The 18,200-nt window shown below is 49.0% G+C and overlaps 1 long non-coding RNA gene across 1 annotated transcript; it reads left to right on the forward strand.

Moving 5' to 3' along the window:
- Nucleotides 1-12,532: 12,532 nt before the first annotated feature.
- LOC106896134 lies at nucleotides 12,533-16,607 on the forward strand. Its single transcript, XR_001413592.1, has 4 exons — nucleotides 12,533-12,670; nucleotides 12,789-13,022; nucleotides 14,353-14,657; nucleotides 16,304-16,607. It is a non-coding gene; the product is annotated as an uncharacterized LOC106896134 (long non-coding RNA).
- Nucleotides 16,608-18,200: the final 1,593 nt, after the last annotated feature.

The raw sequence follows: 18,200 nt of genomic DNA on the forward strand, positions 1-18,200 counted from the left end.
GGAGAGCAGGGGGGGCTGCGCTGTGTGCCTTTTGGGCTGGAGGGGAATTGAAATGCTGCAGCCAAGGCTCAGCTGCAAGAATTTGTCTTCCAGCCTGGGAGCAGATCGTTTCCCAGCCAGGCGCTGAGCTGGACACAGGGAGCCACATCGATACAGAAAATGCTCTAGGCTGGTCTCCTTCACTTGGCTCTGTCCTTTGCCACCTCCTGTTTCCTCAGAGACCAACCCTGACGCTTTATAAAAGCAGGTTTTATTTTTCCCTGCCTCTATCCAAGACCCTTTAGTGCTGTGTATACTCCTGGCAGACTGTTTCTGTGGCGTGAGGTCTTTCCCTAAAATCCTGCAATGCTTTATTGGGTGTTTCCATGTGCCCAAGCCCCGTGGTGTGGCCGGAGGGGCTCCTGCCAGCCTTCCCGGCCCCGGGAAGGGGAGCAGCTGTGCCGGGGATGCTCGGAACAAAGTCCCTCTCCCGGTGCTGGCAGCCTGTGATTTGCATACAGATGCGTAGGAAATCCCGTTGGGTCCCAGCATCGAGGGGGAAGGGGACCACTGGTGCGGGCAAAGAGGTGAGACTGGCCAATGCGTGGCCCCTGAAAGCTCCCCAGTATCGTGCCAGGCTGGGGGAGCCCCTTCCCCCCATGGGATGAGGAGCAGCCTCCAGCCTTTATTGGGTGTTTCCATGTGCCCAAGCCCCGTGGTGTGGCCGGAGGGGCTCCTGCCAGCCTTCCCGGCCCCGGGAAGGGGAGCAGCTGTGCCGGGGATGCTCGGAACAAAGTCCCTCTCCCGGTGCTGGCAGCCTGTGATTTGCATACAGATGCGTAGGAAATCCCGTTGGGTCCCAGCATCGAGGGGGAAGGGGACCACTGGTGTGGGCAAAGAGATGAGACTGACCAATGTGTCGCCCCTGAAAGCTCCCCAGTATCGTGCCAGGCTGGGGGAGCCCCTTCCCCCCATGGGATGAGGAGCAGCCTCCAGCCCAACAAGCCTGCAGGATGTTTCCCATGATGCAGCACCATCCTGCCCTGTCCAACTGTCCATCCTTTCTCTTGTTCCTCCTCATCCCTTTTTCATCAGCCTATTCTCCACTTCCACCCTCCTGCTGTCTCTTGTTGAAGATCCAGGGTAATACTTTAAAACAATGATTTGATCCTGTTCACTCCCGCCATGGGATCAGGAGCAGCCTCCAGCCCAACAAGCCTGGAGGGTGCAGGATGTTCCCCGTGATGCAGCACCATCCTGCCCTGTCCGTCTGTCCATCCTTTCTCTTGTTCCTCCTCATCCCTTTTTCATCAGCCTATTCTCCACTTCCACCCTCCTGCTGTCTCTTGTTGAAGATCCAGGGTAATACTTTAAAACAATGTTTTGATCCTGTTCATTTGCTGCCCAAAGGCTCTGGGTGCTGCGCACTGTCCCACCCAGAGCACATCCCCACCCTGTGCCAATGGTGCAAAACCCCATCCCCACCAGCCCTGCACCTCGAGTCCCCGTCCCATGGCAATGATGGGCATTCACCAAAACCAGTGTTTTTTGCAGTCTAAGGAGGGTTGAACAAACCACCCATCAGCAAGAGGGGAAAAACTACAACCTGTGATGCCCTCACCCCTGGGCAGCAGAGGAACTCCAACTGGAGACTGCCACGGTCCATAAACAGTCTGTTTGCTTTATTTTAAAGAAAAGTTATCCATCAAATCTGTTTGAATAGCAAATAAATGCAGGGGAAGCTGTGAGCGGCCGTGGAGGGTCCTTGGGCAGAAGGAGAGGATGAATTTGTCAAACCCACTGTTTGTACAGCTGGATCCCTGAGCGTTTTGCAGCACTGAGAAAGCCAAGGTTGCATATGAATGAAACGTTGAATTTGTCACCCACTTCTTGCCTGCCCTTCCCTGGATGTTGATGGCTCTGTGTTGCCTTTGCTGTTGGACTCCAAACCACACTTGACGTGAGGCTGGCAATGGAGGGATTGCAACGGAGGGACCATAAAAAAGACATTGAGGTGCTGGAGCGGGTCCAGAGAAGGGCGACAAAGATGGTGAGGGGTCTGGAGAATAAGTCTTATGAGGAGAGGCTGAGGGAGCTGGGGGTGTTCAGCCTGGAGAAGAGGAGGCTGAGGGGAGACCTTATTGCTCTCTACAACTCCCTGAAAGGAGGGTGTAGAGAGATGGGGATCGGTCTCTTTTCTCAAGTCACAGGCGACAGGACAAGAGGAAATGGCCTCAAGTTGCGCCAGGGGAGGTTCAGGCTGGATATTAGGAAAATTTTTTTCACGGAAAGGGTTATCAGCCATTGGAATGGGCTGCCCAGGGAGGTGGTTGAGGCACCATCCCTGGAGGTGTTCAGAAGACGGGTTGATGTGGTGCTGGGAGGTATGGTTTAGTGATGATGCTCCTTGTTTGTTGTGTGGGTGTCTATTTTTGTCAGTTAGGTTGACGGTTGGACAAGATGATCTTTAAGGTCCCTTCCAACCTAGAAGATTCTGTGATTCTGTGAGACAGCACACATTGACTTCCCAAATTTTTCAAAGAACTGGGAGAGGTAAAACACCAGAGCCACAAACGTTGCATCTCAATGAGGATGCTCAGCAACCCCCTCTCCTACCAACGTGCAATGAAAGAGAACAAAAACCCAACGCCGCGGAGGTGCTGGAAAGGAGACAGCTCCCTCGCCGTCCTTGCAGCTCCCGTTATCAAATACCCTCCGTGGCATCCCAAATGCATGACCTCGGCAAACGGCAAATTGAGTCTGTTTATCACGTGGCTCCTTAAGAGGTGCTTGCCTGGTGAATGGCCTTGGCATACATTAAGTGAATAAACCAGCCCATTGTTTGGCTCCTTCAGCCGCTCTGCTCAGTTGACCCATTCAATAACTGTTTGTTTGCACAGATTTCCCTGTACAAGTGCAACAAGCTGAACCCTGGATCTGAGCAGATGTGTTTGGAGTAGGCTCTCTCTCCTCGCTTCCTTCCCATCAAGGTGTATTGTTGCGTCTTTTGAGAGCTCAGGCTCTCACCAGCGTGACTCATTCCGGCAAAATTTCTGTGCTGTTTTCAGGGACCCCTTCGAGGGTTTCTAGGCATGATTTACCCCTTTTGTGGCCATATTTGGAGCTTCAAATTCATCCAAAACTTCCTCCTATGGGGTGCCCTTATGTTTTATCACTGCCTATCTGCGCATGAGGAAACAGGGAGTGCAATGGGACAAGGGAAAGGTGTGTAACTGCTGTTTGAAGCCAGAATTGAATCAGATGTGTCAGCTTCTCCTCTCTGTGTTGCTTGGCTCTAGAGAAGGTGCCCTGAAGCCCTCTGGGACTGTGTCTACTGCGGACATCCTTTGCTTTGACCTCGCAGCACCATGTCCCAGCCCTTCCCTGCAGCCTGGAGCTCTGCCAGAGGAGTTAAGAGGTAGGAAAACCCCAACCTGCCCTTCTGGGATGCTGGGAGACCAAACTGACCCCGCGGCTTGAACTTCTAATTGGCAAAAAAGAGAAACGATATTAAATCCTGTAGTTAAACCCTTGTGCAAGGGCAGGTCCCTGCAAGTGCCTTTGTTTCAGGAGCCCTGTTTTTCAGATGCAGAATCTAGAGGATTTTCACAAAGATAGCACTTTTCCATTGGAAAACCATTGATAGTTTTCCCCCTAAATCATCTGATAGAACCCATTGCTTGTAGCTCATGTCTTCTACCCAGAAGTACCAAAGTGCTGTGTAAATGCCATGAGTTCAGGCTGATCAGGCACGATCTTTCCTTGATGTAGAGACTGAATGGCTTAAAAATTCACAGAAAAATAGTCTCCAGCAGTAAAAATGAAGGGATATCCCCATGTATTTAAAAAGCATGAGTAACTTTGGGTATGGAGTAAGGGCACATCCCTCAAAACAAAGAAACGGTGGCAAGCTCTGGAGTGGTAATTCTGCTGCCTGAAATCAAAGTCAGCTCAAGGTTAGCTAAAAATACAGCAGGCACGTTCTGCGGGACTGTGGATGCCAAGACCCAATAAGCTATTAAAAGTTCTGGAGATTTTAAATCCTTTTTTTTTTTTTCCATTGATGTATCACATGAATCACAAATACCCTCAAACGAGCCATTTGCGCGTCTCCCTCCAGACGGAGCTGACAGGGGGCTAAACCAAACGCATGCAAATATTATTTCAGGGCAGGCTGAGATTGGATGGGGTGAAAGAGAAAAGTTAAACATAGAAGCATATTTATTTCTGCATAATTTTGTCAGCTTTCTGCTGGCAGCGAGAGACTAAACTTGGGAGGAGCCTGACCTCGGGATTATCCGAGGGAAGACATGTGCTCGCTGTTTGGGAGTCACCATCTGTGAGGGAGATTTTGGGGAGCGGAGACGCGTGGCAGGGAGACGGCTGCATCAGCCCTGGACCACCAGGACCCTCAATTCCTGAGCATCCTCCTAGCCCTGCCTTGTGCATTTATCACCCCAACGAGTTTCTACTTGTCGGGTGGGGGGCTCTTCAGCTTTTCTATTTCTTCCCCACCGACCCTCCAGCCCTGCTCTGGGGGACTTTCCCCCCCTCCTGCAATCGGCCCCCGGCGGGTCCATTTGCTTTTGTCTCCCATTAATTGCTTGCTACTTTTCACTGCCTGCTCCTCCCCCTTTTAAAGATAAATTTTAAAGCCCGAGCTGGGTGGAGAATGGCTGAGCCCGCTGTTATTTTTGACATTCGCCCCAGTGACAGCTGGACCTTGCAAGGCTGGGGCCGTTCGCACACAAAGCCTATTAGCTGTGCCCACTCACTTAATGAGGCCTGAAGTCTGGAAGGAAAATTTCCTCCCCCGAAGTGTGGCAAGAGCCCTTTGTCATTGTAAACAGGCGCTGCTCGCCCAGCCCGGCCTTGCTTTTCTCCTTCTTGCCACCGTGGCTTTTCTATTTACTCAGGAGACAAAAGCGGAGCCGTGTCAGCACGCCGGGAAGAAAATGCACCCAGCTCCTGGGGTTCACACTCGCCCCCGCCTCTGCCACCCACCCGCCTCGGCCAGGGCTCCCCCGTGTCACCGACACCAAGGGGACACCCAGGCACGGGCTGTGGGATGGGGAGGGAGGGATGCACTTGGGATTTGCAGAGCCATAGGGTCCGCTCCCTATAGGAACAGGCACGTTTAGTTTGGAGAAGAGGAGGCTGAGGGGAGACCTCATTGCCCTCTACAACTACCTGAAAGGAGGGTGTAGAGAGGTGGGGGTTGGCCTCTTCTCCCAAAGGACGAACGACAAGACCAGAGGAAATGGTCTGAAGTTGGGGCAGGGGAGATTTAGATTAGATATTAGAAAGAATTACTTTACTGAAAGAGTGGTCAGGCCCTGGAACAGCCTGCCCAGGGAGGTGGTGGAGTCACCATCCCTGGAGGGATTTAAGAAACGTATAGACATGGCTCTTCAGGGCATGCGTGATTCTGTGCAGGTCAGAACAGCAGTGGGAAGAAGAGCAGGATGCTTCCTCCAAAATCCTTCACCGGAGCACAGTGATTTGGGGCTCCAGAAATTCCTGCAATAGCCACAAAGTCGGTTTTAAGGGATGTTTTCATGCATAAATTTCTCTAGTAATTTTTTGAATGTGCATCTTTTTCTTTTTTTTTTCTCGTGCAAGGAACATCCTCCCCAGGTCTCACAAAGGAATATCTCCTTCTGCCTCTCTTGAACTTGCAGCCTGCCTGGCTTTGTGGCATTGGAAGCCCCAATGTGTCCAATTTTATGCCCATCTACAAGGGGAGTCACTACCCAATAGAATAAAACCGTAAGTGCCTATAAAGCATTTTAGAAATAGAAACACTCTCGGTGTAACGTTTATTGAGGCTATTAGCAATGTGCAAGCAAAGAGCAAGGAAAAAAACCCAGCTGCTTTCCCCAAGCAAGGCCACCTCACAGATCGTCCTTGGAAAAAAAAGCAGCTGCTTTGCCCAAGCAAGGCCACCTCACAGATCGTCCTTCCTTGGGCTGAGGGTGACCAGTCACTTGACGTAGACCTTGTCACCAAGGGTGAGCAAAGTTACCAGGATGAAAGCTTTGGGATATAGGTCTTGGTTGGAATAAGAAGGTGAAATCTCCAGGTCTCATGATTTGCAGCGTAACCTTCAGTGTCAGCCAGGTGTAAATCAGAGCTGGAATATCTGCCTGGTCTTCATCCAGGCTGGGAAAGAGCTGAGAGGTGCGAGTTCTCCTTTCTTTGTAGTGTCACTACGGATGCCCAAAGAGCATTTAAATATCCTGCTTGGAGTGCATGCAAGGGCAGGCTGAGGCTGCTGCAAACATCACAGCCTGCACAGAGCCAATTTACTTTTGTGATTCAAGTGAGCAGAGGATGGCTTGAGTGCTGGACCTCGGAGGGTGTCCTCGTGCCACTGCTTTCCTGGGCTGCCCCTGGTGAAAACTTCCCAGAGGCTTCAGAAAAGCAGCTCCCAGCCTGCAGCATCTCTGTATCTGCTGGCACCCCTTCCCCCGCTTCTTTTTACCTCCTCCTCCTCCAGGGATTTGCTTGCTAGTTTTTAAATATTTGCATATTTCAGTGCTTTCTTTCTGTTGGTAACCAAAGCTGTTTGGTAAAAGCTGAGACATGCTCTAAATGTAAGTCAGGCAAAAAAAATTACCTTTTTTGTGTGCTTTGCAATTATCACAGCAAAATGATTCCTTTCTTCCTTCCGTAGTCAGTAATTTATTTTTTAACAGAAAAACTAAAACGTTACTTCAAGAACGCCGGGTTAATGCCGTTCTTGTTTTCCCTGTGAAGTTAAGCTGGCTTCGTGACTGAAGTGTTTCTCTTCAATTTATAAAATTGCTTGTGGGTATGTCCCACTTTGGGAAGACACAAGAGGCATTTACAAGCGAGAAAAATCTCAGGTTCCAAATTGGTTGTTTAGTAACAAAGGGAGGGAAAAGACCAATCTTTATCCTGTGTTTTCAACTTGCCTTTGCCAGTGTTTCTAAAGGGGCTTTTCCCTGTTTGCTTCATAAATCCTAAGGCGTAAAACCAGCTGTCTCAGGAAATGCACAGTGAGCTTTGATCACCAGTCTCAGCATCTCCCTCTTGCTCCTCCGCGCTGACACCAGCCCGTGAGCACGAGGACTCCTGCACCCACCTTGTGGTTACCTCTCCTGAGCAATGTTTGGTCAAGGGATGATGGAGAGAGAGGTGGAAGATGTAATGTCAATGAGAAGTAACCAAGTCTTTCCCCTCCCACAAGCCGTGATGGCCCTTTTGGCCCATTTGAAGTTCAGCCTGTTCTGGGGATGAGGGAAAGAGATTTTTCTATCCCCACTCAGCTTTGTGTGACCTGTTGGGACTGCAGCAGCTTTGCTGGAGCTCCTTATTGACCACCCCAGCTCCTGCTAGCTTGGGCCAAGACCACTTCTTTGCAGCAGCATAGTCTAGCTGATGGGTAGTCAGGTCTTGAAAGACAATGACAGTTTGGAAGTCCAAGTCTCCCAGTTTAATGAGGGAAATGTGTGTAATGTTGATTGTAGAGTAGGAAGGCGAAGGACTGGGCTGTAAGAATGATGCTAAAGTGTAGCTTTACTGACTGCTTGAGGAAGTTTTCCAGATACTCTGTTTGACAGTTCTTGCATGTCCAACACATGTGAAAGTCTCCGTAAATCCTTGAAAATTTTCCCTAATGGCAATGGAGATCCTTCCTGTTGCACACAATTACATTGTGTAAGGCTGCTCTGGAAACAAGGAGCCTGCTGTGGTCCCCTTTTCTTCTTGTGGTTCTGTGTAATTTGGGGATTTTGACACGGAGAAGGCTGCAGAAGCCCCTCTTCCCTCTGGTGTCAGCGCCTCTCTGTGCGAGGGGATTAGGACACGGCAAAGGAGCCGCAGAGACCGGGGAGGAGGTTGTGCCACAAACCAAGGTGGGGGCCAGGAGCCTTTCTCCATCGCTGTGGCCTTTTCGTCTCAGTGTCCTTCTAATATCTACTAATCGGCTTTTCATTTGTAGTCTCCCTTTTAATTCACCGGTGTTCATACCTCCGACATTAAGTTGGCAAGCTCGTGCCTGTGTAAAAGCTGTAAGTCAGGGCCGGGCAAATGGCTCCAGGAGTGCCTGGGAGCCTGGCGTGTGTCAAGGGGATTTGCATTTTGAAGACAGAGCTAATCCCTTTTCTATGGTCCGCACTCGTAGGCAGCTGCCCAGAAGCATTTTGCCTGTCCTCTCCTCCACCCTCCCCATTGACGGGGGTTTCAGAACAAAGAGGGCAGCAGGTCAGGGGTGGGAGCACCAACCTGGGGAGCAGGAGACCTGGCTCCTCTCTTCTGCTCTCACACAGCCTCCCAAGGTGACCCTGGGTAAGTCTCACAGACTACATCTACACGGGCACCAGAGCAGGTTTATGTGTGCTAACGTCCAACCCATCCATGAAGCTGGTCTCCAGCCCAGCTCCGATGGCCAGCCCGGGTCAGGAAAGCTGCTGGGGGACACTGGAAATGAGTAAATGCATAAACACCTTCCCAAAACTTCCAACCAGCCTTTTGAAATTTAAATTCCATCTACTCGCTACCGCTGGGGCTGTATTTTGAGAGCTCTGTGAAAATCTTGGCATGTGTTTCTGCTCCTCTGGTCTGCAGAGCCTTCTAAAAAGCTGACACCAGGCGAGGGTTAGGTTTCATATCATCTCAGCTTAAAGATGCACATACTGCAGAAGTTGCTCCAAGGCCAGCAGCTGACAGGGGAGACGTCCAGAGTCCCTGGATGAGACCACGCTTTTCAAAGCCAACTGCAGGATGGAGATACTCAGCATTCACCGAAATAAATCGGAGGGTTAAATGTAAGTATTCAGTTGGCTTTGTCAAGTGAACAGAATTCTTGTGAATATCCCTTTTGCCACTACTTCATTAAGAATATTAACCTTAAGATTGAGAAGGTGGGAGAATTGAATGCCAAGAAATCTGGCTGGATTTGACTTTTATGCTTCATTTACAGAGGCCAGGATGGTCTTTCCAAAGTACAGGTGATTATTTACACCAACCCTGTGCAATGACTGTCTTTTACGCAATTGTGATGGGGGGTTTGGATGCTGAGGAGGATTTTTTAGACCATTTTCAGCCCTTTCTGTGTGATTCTGTAGTTACCTGCCAAGATGTCCTAAGACGCAGAGGCCACAGCTCCTTGCTCACCTCTTGTGGAAGAAGGAAGACCTGCAACCCCAATTTGTGGTCTATAAATGCATCTCTTGCCAACAAATCAGCATTTTCCAGTGATGGGGGTGGGAAATATTTCCCTTAGAAAATCTCCCACCAACTTTACAGCAACAGACCACACCAAGTCCATCACTAGGTCATGGAGCTATTTGCAGGTTTCTGGTCTCTTATCTCTCCTCTTGGAGTGGGAGGACTTGCACCAAAGCAAGGGGTCCTCACCTCCGTGACTGTCCTGGGGAAAAAACATCCAGTGCTGACAATCTTTAGTGTGATTATTTTATATCACAAGGTTGGCTGGGCAAGGGGATGCTGCCAGAACAAGGAAACCATCCAGCACAGCACGGGCAGGTGGGCTTTTGTTGGCCATGCAAGAATGCAGATTCCCCCCCAAGCAAGGAAGAAAATAGAGTTGGGTTGCATTTGAAATAAGACTTGTGCAAAAATTTGCATAATAGCATGTAAAAAAATGTGATGTGAAACTAAATATAGTGCAGTGCTGTTTTACCAACCTCTGGTTAATCAAAGTTAACTGCATTATAATGTAACATGTGTTGTCTCGCTGCATATCAAATTTCCATTCTTCCAAACCATGGGCCTGTTTCTGAGAGGCAGCTCTACAAAGAAGTACAACAGAAAACGAAATCCCAGCCATGCTACACCTCAAATCGTAAGTAAACTTGCTTTTATACTGCTACAAAAGTTTTAATTCTTGATTTTAAGTCTCACCATGGCATTTGAAGCAAAGCTGGGTGGAAGGGTTGGGTGGAGGCAGGAGAAACACCCATTTCCAATTCTCTGGAAAAAGCCAGATTTGTCTATCATGTCGGGAACAGAAATATAAATATTTACTTGAACCAAAGCCATAATTCTCTATCAAAAGAAAGAAGGTTTCCAGGTAAAGCCTTTCAGCCTGCTCTATTTAATCTGCAATGTCTTGAGCCTTTCAGAGGAGCATTGTCACCATGTGAGTGTTAGCCAAGGCTTATCCTACAGGAAAGTTGAACAAGAAAGGATCACCAATTTTATCTTTGATTTTTTTGTTTCTTTCTCTTTTTTTTTTTTTTTTTTTTACTATATTTTTCTTCTGATTATCAACTCTTTCCATTTCCTCCTCTTCCTCCTATCATGAACCATGATCTCTGTCCTACCAAGTTCTTGCTATGGCTCCCAGGCCATATTGTACATTTTTCTACGTTATCTTGATTTAAAAAGCCGAGGATATATTGCAAAGCAGACCCTGGGCTGTTACCCTGTGTGAGCCTCGCTGGCCCAGTGAGTACCAAACTCTTGTTAATATTCATATTGTTGATAACGGCCGCGTTGGAGGCTCTGATGGGCTCAGTGGTGTTAGGTCCTGTACAAACACGTGTGGGAAAGACATGGGTCCCCGTGTGCTGAGTGAAATTCTCCCCTTTTTGAGCCCCGAGTTGATCGACCACCCTCACCCAGGGTTTTTTTACACCACGAGGGCTGCTGGCGTTGGGCACGTTCCTGGAAACACCCCACTCTCCCCGTTCAAAGCCCCTGTGGGTTGAACTCCTCCCCGGCTGCTGTTAATAGGTTAATGAGACCCTCGTCTGGCAGAGTTAGAGTGCCTGGCTTTCTAAGATAAAACTATCCAGCGACATTAGGAGGTTGGGCCTCTTTATGACTGAACGCCATTCATCCTGAGTACACAAGAGCTCGCAAATTTAATAAGCAGAATCCATTTCAGCCCCGTGGCCTGCCATGGCAACAGGAGAGAGGGGCTCCAGCCTCCGCTGCTCAGGCATCATTATCTCCAGGGCCATCTGCTCCAGAGAAGCACAATCCCAAACTCATTTAAATAGAGCCAGCCTGAAATATGTGACGATTTTTCCCAGTCCCCCCCCCTTTCCCTGCTCCCCGCCAGCTCCCCCCCACTCCCCGCGCGTGGCTACACCTCCACACACGAGCGGGAGGAGATGTAATATTCAAAGGGTGAGGAGAGGGTACGGGAGATAAGATTATAGAGATAATGAACTGAGGGAAGGCGAACGGGGGAGGGAGGAACTTTCCTCCTTTGGCTGCCGTTCCCTGCGAAAGCAAGAGGTTGCAATGAATTATAAATGTATTTTTTTCAAATCGTCTTCTTGGAAGAAATAGTTCATAAACAATGATTCATCACCCTCCCCAGAACTCATCCTCGCTGGAACAATTAAGCGGTGAAGAAAACTAACCCAGCTAATTCATTTCTTTCCCTGCTTTCTGACTGACGATGCTCCGTCTTCGTCATAAAAGGATACAATAAATTACCCTGTCCCCAAACCTGTTCTCCCCTCCCAATTGGGGACATTTTGGGAAGTAAATGGAGGGATTAGGAGGTTTAGGAGTTCAGTCCTTGTAAAATCAGATTATTTGCACCCCCCATTCATGTGCTGCCTCGTGTTTAGGGGGTCCCAAGCCAGGGTTTGGGATGAGGACCCATAACATCTCGCTGAGATGAGTGGCCTCATCTCCACGAAGGGGACAGGAGGGGACATGGGCTTTGACAGAGGAATATAAACAAGAGCGTGAAAGTCACACTGTGCCATTGCTTCTTCACAAAGTCATTTTTAATGCATCTGTTTTATTCCAGAGGTAACTCACCACTCGCAGGCACCGGCCGCAGGAGCTGTAAGGAGTGGTGTGAGCCAAGGAGGGGGGCAGTCGGGGGCACTGGGGGGTTTTATGGGTCATTGCCCCAACAGCGTGTGAAGTTTGGGGAGCACTTCAGGCTGTAGCTGGGAGGAGATGCCCAAAAGCAAGCACCGGGGAGACATCCCAGTTGGCACCCAGGCTGGGAAGGGTGTTTCTCTGCCCGGCCCCTCTGCCACGGCTCTGCACCCTGGGAGAGATGTTGTGGCTGGAGGGGAAAGAAGTTACCTCAGGAATTTCTGAAAGACGTCATTTCTCATTTGTTTTCTGTCAGGGTCTTCTGACCTCCGCTCACTGGGTCACAGGAGTAAATCTGTCACGGGCTAAAAGACGGGCTTCCTCTGTCGAGGTGGAGGCAGCACCCATCTGCTGAGCATCCCTGTCCCTCCGAGAGTCCCTGTCTGTGTCTGGAAACACTTGCCCTCCCTCCTCGTGTTCCTGGCTCTGCATCCATGCAGCACGAACACACGTGTACATGCACAGAAGTGCCAAGGCTGCGGGTGGGATGCTGCGGGTGGGATGCTGGGGATGGGATGCTGCGGGTGGGATGCTGCAGGTGGGATGCTGCGGATGGGATGCTGGGGATGGGATGCTGCGGGTGGGATGCTGGGGATGGGATGCTGCGGGTGGGATGCTGCGGGTGGGATGCTGCGGGTGGGATGCTGGGGGTGGGATGCTGTGGATGAGATGCTGCAGCCCCACCAGCTTTTCAGGGCAGGGGTGCAGTGGGACGCTCAGCTTTACTGGCTGCCCGTTCCTGCATCCACGGTGCCGAGGTCTCTTTCACCCCAAGCTCCTCCTACCTGCCAAATTTCCCAGCTCCTCTCCAAGGCACTTGGAGCTCATGTGGATTATACGGAGCGAGGCTGCAGTAAGTCAATGAGACTAAATGAGAGTATAAAAATGCATCTTGGCGGGGGGGGGGACAGGGGGGAGAAATGAAATCATATATATTCATTACATTTATTTAATGATGTTAATTCTCCCAGTGCCCATAACACCCTGTATACGGCGTCATCAGTCACCTGCAGCAGAGGCAGCCACCTCTGGGAGGGAACGTGGCAGATGGCCAGAAAGCCAGAGCAGCATCGCCGAGGTGGGGACATGAGGAATGCCTGCAAGGATGGACATCCCTGCCCTGGCCCCAGGGGGAGTTGAAGGAGGCAGGATGGAATTATACATCTTGGAAACTGGAAGTTTTCTACCATCAGCTGCATCCTGAGGTATTTCAGTGTCTGCTTTTTTGCGAGATTAAGGCTTGCTCGGGTGAGAAAGTCATGTTTGCTGTTGGTACACATCCCTGGCCAATGCAACCACACATGCCCAAGACATCTTGGGTGACCAAGGTGCCCAGTGTCCCCTCCTGGAGGCTGAAACTGTTTTGTCACATCCCTTTGCAGAGATATAACCCTTAAGTGTTCACTAACTCAAGTTGTCAAGTCATTGATTAGGAATGCAGACTCAGCAAATCCCGGGGTGATAAATAGCATATGACATATTAACTCATACAGAAAGCCTCTATTGCTTTGAAATCTTTTTAGGTTGATAAATTGGAGGATCTACCACAAAATCCATAATAATGTGTTTTTCTCTATAGCTCAGTTAGAAATGATAAGGTACCAAGTGTTATCAGAGATGAAAAATCTTCAAAGTATGAAAAAGTATTTTAATGTATTAAATCTGCAGAACAGCTGAAAAACTCATAAGAACAATTTCTCTGAGAGTTTCTCAGCTTTTTCCTTTCTTGGACTGGCTAACACCACACCAAGATCTGAACCTGACCAGGCCTTTGCATTCTCATCCTAGACAGAGATTTGGCCAACAAACAAACAAACAGAAGCCCCTTATGAGGACACAAGTTCAGCTCCTGTTTTCTTATTTAGAAGAAAAATTATTTTCTCTGAAGAACTTTTTTATCTCCTCACGTAAGTCCCTGCCAGAAATGTCCCGGTAGTTGACATTCACAGTAATGTGCAGGTTCACTCCATATGAAAGGAAAACCAGGTGTCTTTGCAGACAAACTGATGCCACAAACTCCATCTGATCCTCTGTGAAATCTCAGCCTGGAGTTTCGTGGAGTTCCTTGTACCAGCCAGCCTAGACTCTCACCTTAAGCACGTGCATTCAATTATTTAGCAAGGAAAATGGGTTCCTGTAACTAATAAAATATCTGATTTAGCCCCTTAATCCCATTCTAACATCTTTAAACCAGTGCCAACACAGGTGAGACCTCTGGAGAGGAAAGCTAAATACTGCTCCCTGCTTCGTGGCTTGCTCTCAAACGTGCGTTTCATTCCATCTCTGTTGTTTGGAATTAATGTTGCAAGGAGAGCAGTGGAGAGCTTTTCTAGGAAAGCACAGCAAATGCCCAGCTCCAGCAGAAACCATCCTACCACCGAGCAGATCCGCTGTAACACGAGGAATTCAGCCCGATGGCAAAGGCTTGTTTTGTTTTGATTTTTTTTTTAAATGCTCAGCTGTTAGCGACATGAGAAAACCAACTCATGGGTCAAAGCTCTGGGAGCAAATCTTTCAGCATTCTTTTTTTTTCAGGTTTTAAGAGATAAAGCCCAGCAGGTGGGAAGGAAGAGATTGAACAGGGCAGTTTTTCATTCTTCCATAAGCAAATTCTTGGCCGCAATCTCTCCGGCTCCTGGTGCGGTGGCCCTAACGAAACTAGACAGCACAGCCCGAAATCCTTCCTGCATAATTGTGTGCTTCACTGGACTGACACTGGGAATGAATTTAGCTCACCCGAGGCTCAGCTGGAAATGGGGTGGCTTTTGAGGAGCTTACGCTCTGTCCTGGTGTATCACCTGTCATTGATTGATCACCTTTTCTGCAGACTCTGACAAGAGGTATGAAATTATCCTTAAAGATGCCCCTCAGAAAGGCCCCAAGCCATTTTCTATCAGATTTACACTGTACTGGGAGGAGTGAGGCAACTACCATCTCCCTTCCCACCCCGTCATCCAATTCTGCAGCTGATGGAGCTGGTTGGGTCTAACGGGATGTCCCAGAGGAAAACCTGTGCTGAGAACAAGGTCTGGGCAAGCCCAGGAGATCAGCAGATACCAGTGATTTGGCTCTAGTCTGATACAACTCAGGTCTCAATTTTGATCACATTAGTAAGAGTTAAAAAAAAAAAAAAAAAGGAGATTTGACATATTCTGTCTTACGAGGAGAGGCTGAGGGAACTGGGGTTGTTCAGTCTGGGGACGAGGAGACTGAGGGGAGACCTTATCGCTCTGTACAAGTACCTGAAAGGAGGCTGTGGAGAGACGGGGGTCAGTCTCTTCTTCCAAGTTACAGATGATAGGACAAGGGGTAATGGCTTCAAGTTGCGCCAGGGGAAGTTCAGGTTGGATATTAGGAAACATTTCTTTACTGAAAGGGTTATCCAGCATTGGAATGGGCTGCCCAGGGAGGTGGTGGAGTCACCATCCCTGGAGGTATTTAAGAAACGTGTAGACATGGTTCTTCAGGGCATGCTCTAGTGCCCAAGATTACTGGTTTGTGGTGGGGTGCTGTGTGGGTGGGTGATGGTTTTTGGTTTGGTGGTTGTTGTTGTGTGTTTAGGTGGTGGGGGGTGGTTTGTGTTTTTTGTGTGTGTGTTTTGTTGGTTTTTTTTTTTTTTTGTGTTGGTTGGACTCGATGATCTCTGAGGTCCCTTCCAACCACTACGATTCTGTGATTCTGTGAAAAAAACCCAAAACATTTGGATTGCTTGTAGTGAAGAAGCGCTGGGTTAAAAGTCCAGGAAAATTTGGGGCGGGCTATAGTTATAAACGTACTTAACATCCTTCCTGGTGCCTGTTTCACACGCAAGGCTCGTTTTCTTGCATGTTTGCTATTTTTATTTTCTTTAATGGGTTTCAGCCGTGATATTTTTAAGAGTGCTTCTCCAGGCGGAGCAGCTGCCATTGCCGTGCTGTCAGCCTGGTTGCCATGGCTGATACGTGGGGCTTGTGCCAGAATTTTGTTGGTCAACAAGCCGCCGTCAGCGCCGCGGGGCAGCGTGTTTCCATAGCTATCCACGGAGAGGGGCATCTTCAGGTGGTGTGACACCGAATCTCCTCTTTAAAGGACTCAACCTAAATGTACTCCCAGGTCTGTAGTCTTTAATATCACTATTTAGCACCCGAACAGCTGAACTCTCTCCAAATTAGCTGGAAAAGCAAGCGTGAGGATTTTTCACGCAGGGCCGGTAGAGCAGCTCGTTTGTGCTAATCAAAAGGGAGCCATCAGCTTGAAAATGTCCCCTCTTAATTTAATTCGTGGACTTCAAAAATAAGTTTCTTTAGATGCAGGTGCCTTGAGAACATCCGTTTTTAACTCATTTGAAGTAGTGAATTCCTCTCACCGGACTTAATTAGGGACAGGTATTAAAACAAATTGAGGAAGAAGATCTTAGAAGAAAAGTGGCTTTATTAGAAAAGGACTGTAGGGCTTTTTAATTAATGCCAGAACAGCTGTCCTTTAACTGTTTCTCTCTTATGAGCAGATTATCCCAGCGAAGGCTAAGAGGCCACGGAAAACAAGGAACAAGTTCTGTTTAGAGCTTCTGGTCCCCGTCTGCACCACTGCCATCAGAAACCAGGGAGCATTTGTCTGGTCCTCCCTTGGATTGCAACATATTTCTGTTTTCTTACCATATAGACTCATCCCAGTTTGTTTCTAAGCGAATTGCTTTTTTGTTCATGTTGCATATTCCCTAAACAGTCGTATTAGTGGTGACAGCATGTCATCTTGATGGTGTTATGACAGTATGACGCCAAACTAGTATTAACATAACATTTCTTTTTAAATCTTGTCTGAAAACATATTGTTCTCCCTTGCCAGCACTTCTCTGTTTCCCTCACCCTTTACCATGGGTTTCGGGTTGCCTTTTTTGTTTCAACTCAGTTGTTGCAAGAGGGCTGATACGCAGCAGATACAGAGGCATTTTCCTGATAATTCAGGTGATGAGATGAAGGGAGAGAAGAATGAACCTGTTTGCCCAAGGCTGTGCAGAAGCCTCTGCTGGGGGAAAGCCCCAAGCCCACGTTTCCCTGGACAGCATCCTCCTTCCTCTTATGCTTCGCCTTGCTCAGATTTATTGAGTTTAGATTTTTGAAGTTTAGGGTTCAAGATCCCCATCACTACCACGGAATTATTTCTATTTTTTCTACATTTTCTTCTACAGCCTCAATTAAAAGGTGGACTCTGATGTCCCCCCAAATGGTGAAGTCAGCCTTAAATTCAGAAAGCTCGTGAAGAGAGGAGAGCTGTAAAGTCAGGGGGACGAGGAGCTCTCTGTGTGCACGAGTGGGATGAGCAGATGCTTTTACTTCTTTGAATGTCCTGCTTTTCTGATGTGAGGTCTGAGGGATGCTCGCTCAGGGATTGAGCTGGTTTGGCTGAGAAATAAAAATTGTTTGCTAGATGGCAGGCATTTTTTAGAAGGAAAATAAAATAGAGAAATAGGGTTGGGGTTTTTTTTCCTGAGAAAGAGTTTTTTATGTTAAGAGTGAGCAATAGGAGTTGAGAAATCCCATCCAGTCCCTGTGACACACAGGCAGCGAGACACACGCTCCTGGGCATTGGAGGGAGAACAAATTGCCAAGAAGGAGCTGCAGTCAGCGAAACAGAGAAAAATCCAGCTGGCCTTTCCTGCAGCCCCCCCGCTGGAGGCAGAAGCCTGGCTGGCAGACACCAGCCCACCCAGAGCCCCCTCCCTCACTGGTGGAAGGCCCAGGGAGAAGGTGACACCGAGAGCTGCAGCTCAGCACTGTGGAGACCCGAGGCTGGAGACATCAACCTCCCCGTGCCACTGAGCTGGCAAAACCTGGGGGCATCTTTGCCCGACCCCTCTCACCTCCCTGGGGTGGTGGGGGAGAAATATGTGGTCCAGATTGGCTTAGTGTGTTGCTGGCTGCAAGGTTCTCCTGGCTCCCAGCCCGTTAGTGATGGAGGGAGGATGGGAGGGGGGTCCTGTGATGCCATGGACATTAAAGCTCCCTGACAGCCCACTGAAGGGGGTGAAACATCCCCTTTCCTCTCCAACAGCACGTGGATGAGCACAGACCCCATCCCCCTGGACAACTGGCCCCCCACGGCTCCTCCTGCCCCCTTGCCCCCAGCCCTTTCCTCACAGCAAACTTTTGCACAGGTTTTAGTTTTGCCTATTTGCTTTCCCAGCTTTTCCTTCCTCCTGCTCCCTGACCTGACAAGCGCTCCTTTTAGCAGAGTATTAATTATCATCGCAGTGCTGGGACTAGTAATTATCCCTCCCTTGTGCTTTCTGGGCTTCCCAGCAAGGCTGGTGACGAGGACAGGGTGAAACAGCTCAGCTGGTGAGGGGCTTGTGGTGTGTCCCTCGGAACTGTGGTAATTGTCCTGTGCCAGAGAGGAGGGAAGGA

Source organism: Calidris pugnax, unplaced genomic scaffold (assembly GCF_001431845.1).
Source record: "Calidris pugnax isolate Ruff unplaced genomic scaffold, ASM143184v1 scaffold50, whole genome shotgun sequence".
NCBI lineage: Eukaryota > Metazoa > Chordata > Aves > Charadriiformes > Scolopacidae > Calidris > Calidris pugnax.